This window comes from Oryctolagus cuniculus, chromosome 15 (assembly GCF_964237555.1).
Source record: "Oryctolagus cuniculus chromosome 15, mOryCun1.1, whole genome shotgun sequence".
NCBI classification, from domain to species: domain Eukaryota; kingdom Metazoa; phylum Chordata; class Mammalia; order Lagomorpha; family Leporidae; genus Oryctolagus; species Oryctolagus cuniculus.
In genome coordinates this window covers 77,735,367-77,752,248 of record NC_091446.1, presented here as the reverse complement: position 1 = coordinate 77,752,248, position 16,882 = coordinate 77,735,367, and the positions used below count along the sequence as shown (strand labels likewise).

Genomic DNA, 16,882 nt, shown 5'->3' with positions numbered 1-16,882 from the left:
AGACTACTTGTTCATATTAGGTCATCATTTTATGGATTGTCGGATTTAATTTTCTATCATTGTTTGCGTTTGTGACCATGGGGCACGTTGGCTTGATGTCTCAGTGTGGGCTGCTGTAACAAAAGTTCCATAAGCAGAGTGGTTTGCAAATAAAAGAAACTTGCTTCTCACAGTGCTGGAGTCTGGAAGTCTGGGATCGGGACCTGGCATGGGCTCACTTCACTGGCTTTGTGTACATTCACATGGCTGTGCAGCCTCCGCCACTTTCCATCTCTAGAGCATTTCTCATCTTCTCAGGAGGAACACTACCTGCAAAGCAATAATTCCCCATTCCTCCCCTACTCCCCATCCCACCAACTGGCAGCCACCTTTCTACTTTGCATCTCTCTGATTTTGGCCAACCCAGATACCTTATATAGATGGAATTGCACAGTGTTTATCCTCTGGATTATTCCACTTAGCATCATGTTTCCATTTTTGAAGGCCATTTTTGCTGGGTATAGAATTCCTGCTTAATTTTGTATTTTTTCCCCCTTCTTTTGAGCCTTTCAAATATGGCATCCCATTGCCTTCTGGCTTACCTTATTTCTGATGAGCAATTCACTAATAATCTTACTAAGGGGGCCAGCCCTGTGGTGCCCCAGGTTAAGCTGCTGCTTGCAGCACCAGTATCCCATATGGGCACCAGTTCGAGTCTTGACTGCTCCACTTCCGATCCAGCTCTCTGCTAATGGCCCGGGAAAGCAACAGAGGATGGCTCAAGTCCTTGGACCCCTGCATACACGTGGGAAACTTGGAAGAAGCTCCTGGCTCCTGACTTTGGCCTGGCCCTGTCCTGGCCATTGTAGCCATTTGGGGAGTGAACCATCAGATGGAAGATCTCTCTCTCTCTCTCTCTCTCTCTCTCTCTAACTCTGCCTTTCAAAGAAATATAATAAAACTTAAAAAAAATCCTATGGAGTGTGATGTGTTGAATTGTGTTCTTTAAAAAATTTAGTATGTTGACATTCTAACTCCCAGTACTTACGAATGTAACCTCGTTTGGAAATGGGGTCATTGCTGGTGAATTAGTTGAGATGAGTTCATTAGAGTAGAACCTAATCCAACACGACTGGTGTCCTTATGAAAAGGGAAATTTGGCTAGAGAAGACGGAAATGTGTAGAAGGAAGACCACGTGAAGAGACACAGGGTAAAGATGACCAGGCACAAGCCAAAGATGGGGACCTGTGGCGGATTCTTCCCTTAACAGTCCTTAAAAGGAGTCAGCCACCAATACCCCAATTTAAAACTTCTGTCTGGAATGGTGAGACAACGCATTCTTGTTGTTCCAGCATAGTGAGTGATACTCTGTTATAGTGTGTCCGGGGCAAGAGATGGAGTGAGGACCACTAGTGCGTGACCAGGTACTTCTTTTTTTTTTGTGTCTTCAAGATTCTCTTTGTCTTTCAACAGTTTTATCATAATGATTAAACTGTATGTGTCTGTGAGTTCATTTTACTGAGAGTTCATTGGATTTTACTTTTTACTATTTACTTCAGAGAGAGAGAGGTGAGAGAGAGGTGAGAGAGAGGTCTACTATCCACTGGCTCACTCCCCAGATGGCTGCAATGGCTAGAGCTGTGCCAATCTGAAGCCAGAAGCCAGGAGCTTCTTCCCAGTCTTCTGCACGAATGCAGGGGCCAACTTCTACTAACTTCTACTGCTATCCCAGGTCATAGCAGAAAGCTGGATTGGAAGTGGAGCAGCTAGGACTTGAACCGGCATCCATATGGGATGCCAACACTAAAAGTGGTGGCTTTACCTGCTATGCCACAGTGCTGGCCCCGAGGGAGAGTTTGAGAGAGAGCTTCTGTCTGCTGGTCGCGCCCTAAATGCGTGCAATGGCTGGGACTGAGCCAGAAGCCAAGCCAGAGCTGGGAACAGGAAGTTCCTTGTGTGAATAACAGGAACTCCATTACTTGAGCCATCACTGCTGCCTCTGAGGGTCTGCAGTAGTAGGAAGGTAGAATCAGAAGTTGAAGTTGCACTCAGGTGCTCCCAGGCGGGGCGAAGGCGTCTTAACCATGAGGCTGAATGCTCACACCAACCCTTGAATTTAGAATTCATGTCTTTTAGCAAATATTGTTCTTTCTTCAGATACTATTTGTGCCCCCTGCTCTCTCTCTTATCTGAAATGCTCACTATAGCTGTGCTGATCTGTTTGATGATGTTTCATAGGTCACATAGGATAGTTGACTTTTTTTTTTTTGTCTCAGGCTTGGTAATTTTCATTGTCCTGTCGTCAGTGTCACTGAATCTTCTTGTGCTCAAATCTGCTATCTTAACCGACCCCTCCTGTGTGTTTTTCATTTCAGTTGCAGATTTTTTTTAACATACTTTCTAACTTTCGATTGACATTCTAATTTTGCTCGTATATGATTTTCCTGAATCCTTTAGTTATCTGTCTGTGTCTTCCTTTACCGCTTTGAATATATTTAAGACAGTTGTTCTAAAGTTGCTCTCCAGTAAATATGGTGTCTAGGATTTCTTGGAGATGGTTTCTGTAAATTTATTTCTTTCGTTTGACTGGGCCATGTGTTCCTATTTTTTGTATGCCTTTAAAAAAACTGGAGAATTTGGATTTTATAGTATTAAAATTCTGGAAGTCAGATTCTTCCTCTTTCCCAGGCTTGATGCTTTTTTGTTACTCCATTTTCAGGTGATTTTCCAGACTGTCTTTGTGAAGACTGTATTTCTTGTCTTGTGTGGTCACTGATATCTAGAATCTTTTAGCTTGTGTTCAGCTAATGTTTTCACAGGTATTTTCTTGTGTGTCATGAGCTAAAAACAAATAAAAGACAGCAACAGTAGCAACGAGAAAAACGGAAATACCTGCCCATCTCAGAGTTTACAGATCTGTTCTGTGCTGGGAGCCCCTTCCCGCCTCCGCACAGCCTGGGATCAGCCGGAGGTGACAGCTCAGGGCCTTCTCAGGGCTTCCCGGAGCCTGCACTTTACTATATTCCTGGTGTGGCTTTTTGAATTCCCATAGTGCTGTTGTGTCCCAGTTTCCCAAAGAATCTACCTGACTCGTCCTCCCAGCCTCGGGCAGTCCCCTGCATGTCTCAGCTCTGTCTTTTGTCCTTGTGTTTGTAAGTAGTTAGTTTGTTTTTGCAGAATTTTGAGCAACATCTACCTCTTTTTGGTCTGAGTTAGGTGAAACAGAGATGAGTACATCGATCCTTTAGGTGGCCCCTAGACAGGCTGCAACAGATAAACCCAGCAGCTCGACAATAAGATCTTCTCTGTTGCCCCTGGAGTCAGTGATGAGGGTCTCTCACTTCAAGACACTGCCGTGCTGGGGGTGGGGGTTGGGTAGTGGTGGGTCAGGGGCAAGTTAAACCACCATGATGCTTTCCTGAAATTTTAAGCCCTGCCCTCCCCCACTGTTGGTTAAGTATTGTCTTAGTTGTCCAAAACTTGTGACCATTTTCCAGAGTTCTGAAAAAGTTGGCTCTGGAACTTTCTGCTTATTTCTTTTTATTTTAAAATATTTCTACAGGGAGAGGAGAACTTGGAGCTGCCTATTCTGCCATTTTGCTTCACTTTTGAGAGACGATCTTCTGTGTTCTGGTTCATGCCCCCAGATGACCATATGAGCCAGGCTGGGCTAGGATGAAGCCAGGAGCCAGGAGCCAGGAGTTTCTTCTGGGTCTCCCATATGGGTATAGGGGCCCAAGCACTTGGATCATCTTCTGCTGCCTTCCCAGGCCATTAGCAGGGAGCTGGATCAGAAGTGAGCAGCTTGGATGGGACCTGACACCCATATAGGATGCCTGGTGGCAGCTATACCTGCTCTGCCTCATTGCCAGCCTCTTTCACCTTTGTTTTGAAATATATTTTTGCTGGGTATAAAAATCCGGGTTGATAATTATTTTGCTTTCAGTTTCTAAAAGGTGTTTCATTGTCTTTTGTTGTATTTAAAAAATTTGCATTTTTTGTTTTGTTTTGTTTGAAAGGTGGAGAGATGGGGGATGGGGGGAGGCAAAGATGGATAGATAGATAGATAGATAGATAGATCTTCCATCCACTGTTTTACTCCCCAAATGCCTGCAACAGCCAGAGCTGGGCCAGGCTGAAGCCAACAGCATTGAACTCAATGAAGGGCTCCACATGGGTGGTAGGGAACCCAGTACTTTCCCCTCACCTGCTGCCTCGTAGGGTGTACATTAGCAGGAAACTGGAATTGGAAGTGGGACTGGTCTGGAACCCAGGAACTCTGATAGGTAATGCAGGAATCCCAAGTGGTGCTCTAACTGCTGCACCCAATGCCTGCCCATTTCTACATTGTTTCTGGAAAGGAACACGCAGTCATTCTTGTTCCTCTGACTGTAAATGTCGTATTTCTCTGGTTGCTTTTAACCTCTTTACCCTGGTTTTGAACATTTTGATTATGATGTGCCTGGATGTAGTTTTCTGCTTTATGTGTCTTGTGATTGGGTTTCATGAGGTTCTTGGGCTTGCGTATTTATAGTTTTTGTCAAATTGGAAAATTAAAAAAAATTATTTGAGAGAAGGGTGGGGGAGAGAGATCTTCTATCTGCTTGTTCACTCCCCAGTTGGTTACAACAGCCAAAGCTGAGCCAGGTAGAAGCCAACAGCTTGGAATGCCATCCAGGTCTCCCACCTGAATGACAGGGGCCCAAGCACATGGGCCATCATCTGCTGCCTTCCTAGGCACATTGGATCAGAAGCGGAGCAGCCAGGACACAAACCGGCACTTGATATGGGATGCCTGCATTACAAGCCATGGCTTCACCCACTGCACCACAGTGCTGGCCCCACAGTTGTTTTAATCAGGAGCTGCTGCTGCTCAGACAGAGGAGACACTTTGTGTTTCTTTTTCCAAAGATGAAGAATTAGCTTCATTGGAAATCTTGCTCATTGAATGCAGGTTTAAGTGCTATTCCGGGCTCTACAGATCAAGGTAGATTTGTTCAGCCATTCAGGGAAGAGCGTGGTTGCCTTTGTGAGGGGGCTGTAGGTGAAAGCTGGAGCTCAGGGTCACAGGACCCACGGATGAGCCTTACGGGGAGCTGGGTGCCCACACACAGTCACACAGAGATCATGGCAGGTCTCTTGCTGAGCTTGTATGGCAGGTACCTGTGAAGCCCTCAGGAGGGTGCCTGGCACCAAGGAGGGGTTTGCCAAGTGCAATCCCCATGTCTTTTTGTGCAGAGAAGTCCTTGGCTCGTGTCTTTGCATGGCAGGGCCTGCTGATGGGCATTCCGACAAGCCCCAGGTCCCCACTGCTGTCGGAGTGGAGCCCACACAGAAAGGAGCAGTGAGGGCCTTGAGTGATGTGCTGCAGTCTGAGAGATGCCCTCCTTAGCTCTTCCAGGGTCCCTGCTCTTGTGCCCCGCCCCAGAGGGCTTCCACATAGGTGTGCACCTGCCTCCAAGAAGTTGCTGCCAGCCTGCTCCCAGAGTGCCTCCGGTGTGGGAATTGGACTCAAGAACACAGAGGGAAAGGGTCAGTTCTGACCAGGGAGGGAAGGACCAAGGAGCAGGAGGGGTTTGAGGATGAGGACAAGAGGACTTGTATCCAACAAAAGCTGTTGATGCAGGCCAGGAAGCAGGTATCCTGGAGGAGGCAAGAATGGCGTCTCAGAGTGTGTGGTGGGGAGGGTCTGTGGATGCATTAGCTTGGTGACCCCTGTGAGCTCACACCCCCGGTGCCTGGGGCCCCTCTGTGCCATGTGTGGGTGAAGGGAGGTGCCCTCTCAGGTACAGCCTGTCCTGCTGGCTGGATGGTGCTTGAGTGTGCCCATGCCAGGACTGGGGGGCTCAAGCAGACTCAGATGCCCCCACTGCCCAGGGTCTTGGAGTAACTTAAAGGTTCTAGCAGGCATGGGCATGGGAGAGGTCCCAAGATGCTGGGCACGCAGTGCTGGACTCTTCTTATTTTGAGGACACTGGGAAGCAGGTTTTGTTGCACCTGTTTCAGGCTATGGAGCTGAGGTCTGAAGAGAAGGGACTTGGTTAAGGTTACGGATGTGACTGAGCTTGGATTGAACCCACCTCTGTTTGCCTTCCAAAACCCCATCTTTTTTTTTTCTTAAAGATTTTATTTATTTATTTGAGAGGTAGAGTTACAGACAGTGAAAGAGAGAGAGAGAGACAGAGAGAAAGGTCTTCCTTCCATTGGTTTACTCCCCAGATGGCTGCAACGGGTGGAACTACGCCGATCCGAAGCCAGGAGGTACTTCTTCCTGGTCTCCCATGCGGGTGCAGGGGCCCAAGCACTTGGGCCATCTTCTACTGCTTTCCTAGGCCACAGCAGAGAGCTGGATTGGAAGAGAAGTGGCTGGGACTAGAAATGGCGCCCATATGGGATGCCAGCGCTGTGGGTGGAGGATTAACCTACTGTGCCACGGCACTGACCAAAAAACTCCATCTTTCTAGCACCCCCCCCCCATTTCTCTTCCCTTTCCAAGCTTGGTTGTGTGTTTACTATGGCAGTCAGTCCACATGGAAAGCCAGCTGGGGGTGTCGGCGACCCCCGCAGGCCGCATTATCCTCCTACTGCTTGCACTAGTCCCAAGAGGCTGGCCTGGGTGACTGTAACCAGCAACCTTTGTGTTTCTGTGACTGGCTGGTTTCTTACCCAGGCTACATGTCCATCAGGGGCTGGCCTGGGCTCTGCTCCTGTCCTCTATGTTCCTGGTTCCAGGAACCAGGCTGGCGCGTAGCTGCTAATGGGGATGCTCTTGGTTACTGGTGGAGAAGAACAGGGAAGCAAGAACCAGTTCTACGACTTCTACCTGGAACCAAGGCTCACCACAGCTGCTTCCATCTCATTGGCTGGAGTGGGGCACCTGCCAGGCCTGACTCAGAGGCGTGGAGGGATTGTGGGGCATTCTTGCCAGTAGCCGTGGACAGTGGATGCTTTGTGTTCTCCCATGAGTGACAGCTTCCAAGGCATCTCCTCCCCAACATGACCTTGCTTGCTGGGCTGGGGCTGCTCAGTGGAGTCGGGCCCTGTCCCCTGCCCCAGGAGCTCTCCAAGTAGTGGAGGGACAGTCGTTACTGAAGAATGGGACAGTTTCATGGGGGAGACTGTGTGGCAGGGGTGACATGGGGCTGTGGGGTGCCCAGGAGCAGTGACAGAGGTGTCCTCGTCCTCAGGGCCTCTGTTAGAAGAAATCCCTGGGGGTGGGTCAGGAAGGAGAGGGCTGTGCATTGCATGTATAGGAATGGGATGGAGAACAGGTGCTGGGGTTTGCCAAGGGCCATGTGTCGGGAGCCCCCCTGTGTCCGGGGCCAAGGGGGTATGATGAGCAGATAGGGGGGCTGGGGCTGTACATGGGGCTGGGACTGAGGCTTCTGCACTGTGGGCTGGATTTTGGGGCCTTTTTGCCATCTCCCAGCTGAGCTGTGGCCTGGGCATTCTGACCTGTGGGTATAGTGGGCGCTGGGGACTGCCTGCCCAGGCAGTGCACGAAAGACCCCTTCCCCAGCCCAGCCTGGCTGCTGCAGGCTCCAGGCTGCAGGCAGGGTCTAGACCTTGCTCCCCTGCCGACAGGCCCTGGTGTTCACCCTGGGGGGATGAATCAGCTCCATTCTTTGTGAACAAAAGCTTCTGGGTTGCCAGGGAGATGCAGGGGCTGCCGCCTGCACTTCCTGGAGCTGCAGTTTCGTGTCAGGAAGAGACCAAGTCCGGGTCTGTCCTGAGGAGGGCGGGGCTCCCTTGAGCTGTCACTGCCCATTCACCCGCCTTGAATGGGCTCTGTGTGGGTCAGAGACAGCAGGGGCGCCAGGATTGGGCAGATTTGAGCATGAATGCATCGCTGCTGGTCGATGGCGCGTGGCTTTTGCCCCCCACCCCCAGCTGCTCTCCTTGAGTTGGGATAATGCTAGTGTCCCATGAGACAGTTGGTAAAGGCTCGCCACCCATGTGCTTACTCAACTCATGTTTGCTACTGTGTACTGGGGGCAGGCACTGTCGAGGGTAGGGGGAGTGCAGGCTGTGCTGGCAGGGTCTTGTTGCTCTGAGGACAGGAACTCTGTGGGGGCTGGGGGAGAGTCCCACCTTTGGGAGGTTAGGGGTTGGGTGGACCCTGCTTCCCAGTCTCATGGCCCTGCAGAAAAGTAGGTGGGCTCGGAAGAAGGCGATGTGGGCAGCAGCTTCTCCAGCTGGGAGTCTGAGAGGTGCAACCATCAAAGCTGCTACTCTTGGCTTTGGGGCCACCACAGAGCCACGGTGCAGGGGCCAAGTGGGTCTTTTCTGTTTTTTCTGCATCTCTCTCAGCAGGTCCGGGCAGGCTCTGGGGAACTGGACCAACCCAGCCCATCAGAGATGTGGGATCTAGGGTAGGGCAGGAGGCCCTGCCCTGGGAAAGGATCCTCTTCTCTGTACCCTGTTCACACATGGTGATGTAGGAACCTGGGCTGGATTGGAGTGTGTGTGTTGGGAGAGAGGGTACCGGGAAGCCAGGAAGTGCGTTTGGCAGTCTGGTGTGGGCGTTGGGGTTAGTCAAGCATTTGGGGGTAGTCGGGGATGCTGGGTGCATGGATGCTCCGTGGCGTGAAGGATTGAGGGGGTACTGGGGAACCTTCTGATGAATGCTGTGCACTGGGGTTGGCTGTGGTTGGGGTCACAGGTGTTTGTGGGTCGTCCCTGGTGGGGAGGTCAGAAGGGTCATTGATGAGCAGAGAGGTTCGCAGTGATGTCTAATCAGGAGTGGCCTTTCATTGTTGTAAAAGGTTGGCTTCCTCTCGCTGCCAATGACAGGTGAGTCACAACGGCCATGAAGGAAGACAGGCCCTGATCAGAATCCACGGCCTGCCGCACTGGGTTGTCCCCCCTCCTTCCCACGTGGCTGCAGGAGTGGGACTCGGTGTCTGATTTCATGCATGGGGCAGCACAGATCCCCGAGCTTCCCAGCCACGTGGCAGGGCTAGTGCTAAGAGTTGGGGGTTTGGGACTCAGGTACATCTGGGTTCATATCCAGGCTGGGCCACTTAGAAGCTTTGTGCCTGTGGGAGAGCCTCATTGTCCCCATCTGTAAAATGGGAGGCCTGTTCCCAAGTGGGTCTTGGATTTTTAAAGCTCCCGACACAGTGCCTGGCACAGGTTGTCAGGGCTGGGACAGCTGAGATGATCCCAAACTCACAAGATCCAGGGCCCACATCACTTTCTCAATGGCAGCAATGGACAGTGGAGGAGGCGGGATGAGGATGGGACAAGAGGAAAAAGAGGGGGTGCAGTGAGGGCAATTTTTTTAAGATACATTTATTTGAAAGGCAGAGTTACACACAGAGAGAAGGAAAGGCAGAGAGAGAGGTCTTCCATCCGTTGGTTCACTCCCTAATTGGCTACAATGGCCAGAGCTGCGCCAATCCAAAGCCAGGAGCCAGGAGCATCTTCTGGTCTCCCACTAGGGTGCAGGGGCCCAAGCACTTGTGCCATCTTCTACTGCTTTCCCAGGCCACAGCAGAGAGCTGAGTGGAGCAGCCGGGACTCGAACCGGCACCCATATGGGATGCCAGCATTGCAGGTGGTGGTTTTACCTGATACTCCACAGCACCAGCCCCAAGGGCAATTCTTTAAGACAGTGCTATGCCCAAGGCAGGGTTGTTGGGAGCTCACACCTGCTGGGAACTGGGCAGTGTGGGCCATCCAACATGAAGGACTGGCCCAGGCTGGCTGTTGAGTGGGTCTGAGCCACTGGTGTGTGGTTGGGGAGCCCGTGGCACTCATTTCGCTTAAATGTGTCTAAAAAGAACAGGGCTGAGAAAGTGCATGTCACACCTGGCGGTTCCCGGGCCTTGGTGTCAGGTGGCTATAGTCAGGGAGTCTCCCCAGGAGCCAGGGAGCAGCCCTTCTCCCCGGGGAGCCCCTGGGCTGCAGGCTGGAGGGGTTCTTAGTCTGAGTAGCCAGGTGGTGGTGCAGACGAGCACTGGGAGGTCTCTGTGTTGGGCGTCTGTCTGCCCGCATGCCTGCCTCTCTGTTGCTCTGAAGGAGGCAGGGGCTGGGCCTGCAGCTGCCTGGGCAGAGTGGCTCCTGCGTGGGACACAGCTCTTCTCTCTGGTTACAGACTCGCCGCTTCGCTCCCAACCTACGTCCACAGGCAGCGTGGAAGTCTCCTGTAGGGAGAGTAGTTGGCCTCTGGGAAGTGTGCAGGGGGAGGGCCTGGAGGGATGTGGGGGGGGGGGTCGGGGGCCTGGGGGAGCAGTGGTAGTGGGAGAGCAAGGCCCAGGCTGACCTCCAGCCTGTGGGCAGGGTGATACTCAGCCCTGTGGGTGAGAGTTTGAGGTGTCAAGGCATGGAGAAGGACAGTCAGGGAGATCCGGTAAGTCTCGGGGCCAAGGCGACACCACAGAGAACCCGAGGATGCAAGCAAGGAATGACACACCAAGGACAAATGGGCAAGGGGTTGCCAGACAGCAGAGTGTGTGTGTGTGTGTGTGTGTGTGTGTGTGTGTTTGTGGGGGGTGTTGAAGTCTCAGGGGCATGGGTTTCACCTGCTGGCAGGGCCGGGTTCTCGGGGATGGGCGAGGACAGTACCCAGCCGGTTGTGTTGTGGGGGTCAGCCGGCGAGCGTAGGGAAGAGAGTTAGGTCACACCTTCAGTGACAGTGAGGTGAGTGGGCATCCCTTTGTTCTATGCTGGAGAACAAAAGAAAAAAGAGAGAGAGAGAGAGAGAGAGAGAGAGAGAGAGAGAGAGAGAGAGAGAGAATAACCTGACCTGGGGGGTCGGAGGCCTGGATTCTGCTTTTGGTTCTGCTGGGGATCCTGGCCAGGTCCCTTCCCTGCTGGCTTTTGCTCTGCTCCTGTGTACAATGGGAACCAAGCATTTTCAAGCAGTGGGATGTTTTGTTCTGTGACCCCCCCCCCCCACCTTCTTGACCAAGTGAGGTGGTGGTGGTGGGACACTCATCCTGGATTTTAAAAATCGATGTTTTTAAACAAACTCCTGTTGAGTCCTTGATCTATGCCAGGCACTGTTTTGAGCACTGCACAAATATTCACCCAGTTCATTCTCCCAGGGACCCTGGGAGATGGGAAGATGACATTCCGAGGTCACAGCAAGCAAGTGGCACAGCCAGGATTCCAGGGACCCTCATTAGGTTTTCCCACTGCTCTCTGCTGCCTACTGTAGGTGACATACAGGAGGCGGCTTGTTCTGCTGGGAGAAAGCTCACCAGTGACTGCGGACATTCAGTGTCTGGAGGGCTGTGCCGCCGGGCCTGGGTGTAGAGGGGCTGGGAAGGCGAGACGTGATCCTCCCTGGGGCCTCCCCATTCCTAGTGGGGGCCACTAGGTCCAGGGTAGCGTGCGGCACGCAGGGGTTTCTGCGCCAGGCACACCCTCTAACCACCAAATTTATTTAAGCAGATAAAATGCAGGGGGTGTAATGTCAGATTAATGGATAAATAACCGTCCCGGGTTTTGGCACGGCGGCGGGCCGCGGCAGTGAGAAGCCTCATTATGTGCGCTCTGCCTCGAAGAACAAGCCTTGCGCGGCGCCCCAGCACCCGCGCCCGCGAACAGAGCATTAAATTGTTGGAAATGGCTCCCTTCCCTCGCTGAACAAAGATGTTTTCTCCGGAATAAATTGACTCCCTCTCGGCGCGCGGAGCCCCGGGTTCCCACAGACGCAGCAGCCTCTACCCGGGCTGAGCTCTGCACTGGGTAGGGGGAGGGCTGCGGGGCGGGCCTGGGGGCGCATGCGGGGCGCTTCCTGCCTGGCCCGGGGGCTTTCCAGCTCTCAGTTCCCCGGGGCCCCGGTGGGCCGCTGCTGGCGAGCGAGCCTGCCGGGCTCTGGAAGGGGTTGGGGTTGTTGGCGTTAGGGCACGCGGAGAGGCGATGCAGACTTGTGGTTAGCGCTTGGTGTGGACAGTGCCAGGGTCTGCATGTCGCAGGCCCCTGCGCAGCCATCAGGCCCACAGTCTCACTTCCCCGGGTTCCATTTCTTAACAGGGAGGCGGGGCTGTGGCGAGGGTAGGAGGGAAGGACCTTGGACAGCGCCAGGGCGGACGTACAAGGTGCTCCAGCCGCCTCTCTCCACCATGCCAAGGTGGGCAGTGAGGGACTGGGGAGGCCGCAGTCCTGCAGAGCCTTGAGGGGCTGGAGGGCTGGACTGAAGGAGCAAGGCCTCCCCAGTAGCTCCTGGATCCCCAAAGGTCTGCGCAGTGCCTGGCAGCCCCGTGGCTCAGAGGTACTAGAATCTCAGAGGAGAAGCTTTGCCCTGGGCCAGACGGGAAGGCAATGTTTGCCTCTCTGATCTGCCCTGCTTGGGCTGCTGCCCTGAGCTGCCTGGACTCAGTCCCAGCAGGGCTCAGAGAGGCAGCCCCTGGACACTGCTTTCTGCCTCACAGCAGCCCTTTCTTCCTCCTCCTCCTCCTCCTCCTCTTCTCTTCTCTTTCCACTTCCTCCACCTCCCAGGAGTCCCCTGAGGCAATGGGAGAGTAGCACAAGTGCTGGGGCCAGGTTTACCACGGTCACCTCTTGGCTGTGCTGCACGGGACAAATTGCCTCACCTTTCTGAGCCTCTGTTTTGCCACCTGCAGATGCCATGATAATATTTTCATTGAGCAAGACTGGTCCTGAAGAGTGACACTCCTCGGGGCAGGCATTTGGCAAAGTGGTTAAGATGTAGCTTGGGACGTGCGTGTCCCATTGGAGTGCCTGTGTCTGTCTCCTGTCTCTCCTTTTGATTCAGCTTCCTGTTGGTGTGCACCCTGGGAGGCAGCAGGTGATGACTCAAGGACGTGTGTCCCTGCTACCCATATGGGAGACCTGGATGAAGTTACTGGCTCCTGGCTTTGGCCTGTCTCTCGTTGGTATGGGCTGTTGTAGGCATTTAGGGGAGTGAACCAGGGGACAGATTTCTGACTCTGTGTCTCTCTCTGTCTGCCTCTCTGCCTTTCAGATAAATAAAAATAAATCAGGAAATACTTTTAGAAAGAATACAAAACTGCTGGGTGGATAGTGGGCATGGAGTGAACTCCTTGGGCAGAGCTGTTCTATAACAGACCCTCTGCCCCATGTCCTGAGCTTCTGTGCCAAGCAAGGCAGCCATGTGTGACCTCTGGGGCGCGGCCTGTAAGCTGGTGACTTCCCAGATGCATATATGTATGTGCCACCTACTTGCACCTGCTCAGGACCTGGGAGGCTGGCTGGCCTGGGGTTCTGCTACAGTAGCAGGATCTGGCCTTTGGCACTGTGGTCACCTCCTCCTTACCTGCTCCACACGTAGTTCCTCACTGATCCAGCTCAGAGGTTGGAGAAGGGAAGCTTGGACTTGGTCAGATGAAGCCTGGAGCAGGGGCATGTGGCACAGACCTCTCATCATTGATGGAGCATCTCCCAGCCGGTGCCTTGGGCGCTGTCCAGGTCCTGGGGTCCCAAGTGAGCAGAGCTGAAGCAGTCTCTGTTCTCCTGGGGAATGACAAGTGACTGAGCATGTCTCGGTACCCAGTGTTAAGAGCCTCATACATTAGATTCTCACCATGAGCAGGCAGCCCCAAGGACAGCTTTGAGGCCCATCGTTGTCCCCTGCTGGGGTCCTGGCTGCCCTGCCTCTCTCAGCTCAGACAGCAGTGGGTTCAGATATGGCTCTGCCCTGTTACCACACAAGTCTCAGCCTCGTCTGAGCCTCAGTCCCCTCATCCAGAAAACTGGGGTAACACTGTCCCCCCCAGGGGGGAATGTGTGCACAGAGCCTGGGGGTGGGGCTTGGCCAGTGGTGTTGGGTGAGTGGTGCCTTGCAGTGTAGGCTCAGAGCCTGCCCAGGCCATTTCTGCACTGTTTGGGAGGAGCAGTGTCCCAGGGCCTCATTTAGCTCCACATTAAAGCCCAAGCAAAAACACAAAACACACAGTGAGCCAGGTGATCATGGGCTTCTGCGTTGGTCTCCACTTGAGGCAGGCACCTGCTGAGGGACCCCTTCTGGCTGGAGCTGGCTATGCCAGGAGGTCAGGGTGTAGCCTGCAGCGGCTGCTGCCTCTCTTCACTCCACTGTCCTCGCTTAACTCTCCCCTCCTGTCTTTGCCTCCACCCACCCTGCATCTGCGAACGTGTGTGCACACACAGCCGCAGACAACGTTGTTAGGGATGCAACTCCCTGCTGGACTTCATCCCTGTTTGAATTTGGCATAATTAACTTGATTTCAGATTTGAAAGGCTCAGACCCACTCCTCCCTTGCTGGCAGTGCTCAAGCTTCCCTGTCATTTTTTTTAAATCCTGCTATTTTATGTTTTTAAATTTATACATTGATATTTACATAATTATGGACAAGTATAATTATGTGTTATTTATGTGGTTTAATAATATTCTGTAATAATTGAGAGATATTTAGTTTTCTGCATGCAAGTAGTTTACATACACAAGTGAGGGAGGAGAGGGGGCAGGTGCAGATTGATGAGAGACAGGAGGGAGGAGACAGAAGGGACAGAGAGGGAGGGAGGGACAGTGAGAGAGAGAGAGAAAGACCACTGAGGTCTGGCAACAGAGGCTCTTTACGCTTTTTGGGTGAACTCTAAGAGCTGACAGTTCACAAAGGAGTCAGCCGAGGACATCCTCCTGGGGCACAGGGGGCTGGGGTCACTAATGGAAACAAGACTGTATTCTTGCAGGTGTCCCCAACTTTGCGGGCTGTGGTCCTGTGTCCAGTCTCATGCAGCCATCAGCCTCCACCTCTGTGAGGCCACAGCCTCTCTGTTTTGCTTCCCCGTCAGAACAGTTCCCTCTCCTTGTCGGGCAGTCGTGGGCTCCCTCATCTGCAGGGCACAGGTTCCAGTGCTCACAGTGGTGCCCGAAACGACCCAGAGTGCTGACCCCAACCTATGCGATGCATTTTACTGCACATACTATGATAAAGTTCACTTTATAAATGAGGCACAGTAAGAGATCAGTATCGGTAACTGCCGACACAACAGAACAATTATGGCGATATATGTAATACATGGAATGGGGTCTCTATCTGGTAGGAGCCTAGACCAGCACTAGAATTTCTGGACTACGGTTGACAGCAGGTAAGAAAAATGGCAGATCGGGGAACTCCTGTATTCAGTGATGGGTGCAGCATTCATTTCTTTTTTTTTTTTTTAATTACTTATTTTATTTGAAAGGCGGAGTTACAGGAAGAGAGGGAGAGACAGAGACAGAGATCTTCTATCTGCTGGTTCACTTCCCAAATGGCTGCAATGATCAGAGCTGTGCCAGGCTGAAGCCAGGATCCAGGAGCTTCTTCCAGGTCTCCCACATGGGTACAAGGGGTCATCTTTTGCTGCTTTCCCAGGCACAGTAGCAGGGTGCTGGATTGGAAGTGGAGAAGCTGGGGCTCAAACTGGCACTCTTATGGGATGCTGGTGGTGCAGGCAGCGGCTTTACGTGCCATGCCACAGTGCTGGCCCCAACATTAATTTCTGTGTATGAACTCTTCCTGAGATTGGCTATGACCTGCTCATTTCAGTTCAGCCCCAGGAACGTTTCTGTTAGGCTTACAGAGATCAGCTGTTGTCAGTTCCTTTTGTCTTTTGTGGGAATCATTACCCCACTGTTGGGTCCTTGTTTAATGTTCCTTTTCTCTTTTCTGTGTCCTCTTTCCCATGAGAAAGAAGCCTTTAGGGGCCGGTGTTGTGGCATATGGGTTAAGCCTCTGCCTGTGATACAGGCATCACCTATGGATACTGGTTCACGTCCCGGCTGCTCCACTTCTGATCCAGTTCCCTGCTAATGGCCTGAGGAAGTAGTGGAAGATGGCTGAGGTGTTTGGACCCCTGCACCCATGTGGGAGACTTGGATGAAGCTCCTGGCTCTGGGCTTTGCCCTGGCCTAGCCTGGGCTGTTTCAGCCATTTGGGGAGTGGCCAGTGGATGGAATCTCAATCTCTGTCTCTGTCTCTCTCTCTCTCTCTCTCACTCTGCCTTTCAAATAAATAAATAAATCTTTTTCTTTTTTGGAAATCTACCCTATAGTCTGCATATGTATAGAAGATTGCCTTATTGTTCAAAGTATCCACTTCTGTCTGTGGGAGGAGTCAAGGCTGCCTTGATGATGTCATTCCTGGCCATGTGACTTGCCTGGGCCAATGAAATGGGGTGAAAGTGACATAAGTCTCTTGCATATGGAAATTCTAGGAACCATCCCATGCCATGGCTCTGCCATGTTTGTGTTTGCCTCTGCCCTGAGAGGTGGGGGCTACCTCTTGGCCTGGGTCCTGGGATACAGATGCCAGGGGACCCAGCCAGCCTGCCATACCCAGGAGGGTGAGGACAGTGTAGGTTGGCTGAAGTCCCTGAGACTCTGGGGCTACTCGTTATAACAGCCTGGCTTTGCTTTAATAATGGACTCACCTGCAGTTTTTTTTTTTTTTTTTGACAGTGCCAGTTCTGTTTTTATACTTTCCAACAGTGGTTTTATTAGAATCTCAGGGATTTTAATTTTGCTTTGAACTCTGTGTTCCATTGATATAATGTAGTATTTTTTTCTCTTTGAAAATGGCTTGTAGTATTTCCCCCCAAATCTTCTTGTGCTCTGTGAATCTATTTTAGGAGTGACTTCCTACGAAAATGTGTGTGTGTGTATGTGTTTTTTTTTTTTTTTAAATAGGACCTAAGGGATTTTGATTTCTTTTATCTGTTTTCTCATCTTGGAGTTTTCTCTGTTGAGCCTTCCTGTTTGGCTGTGGGATTTAGCAGCCTCACTGGGGGTAGAAAAGCTGGGTTGTGGGGCTGGAGGGCGGATCCCAAGCAGGCCCTGGCTGGTGCTGGGAGGCCCTGGGTGGGGGAGGCTGGGCTTGTTTTCTGCTCATTGCCTGGGCTGTGGCTGGGATGCCTTTTGTTTCTGTGGATTGCAGGCTGTTTTAATTGGATTAGAGGGCGAGAGTCCTT

The 16,882-nt window shown here is 52.2% G+C and overlaps 1 protein-coding gene and 1 non-coding gene across 5 annotated transcripts in view; both read left to right on the top strand.

The window, feature by feature from the left end:
* LOC127488765 (glutamate receptor ionotropic, delta-1) overlaps positions 1 to 16,882 on the top strand; it is a 754,955-nt gene that overhangs the window by 59,804 nt on the left and 678,269 nt on the right. The window lies entirely within an intron of this gene.
* On the top strand, positions 9,967 to 10,026 carry MIR346 (microRNA mir-346). Its single transcript, NR_162611.1, has one exon. It is a non-coding gene; the product is annotated as a microRNA mir-346 (primary transcript).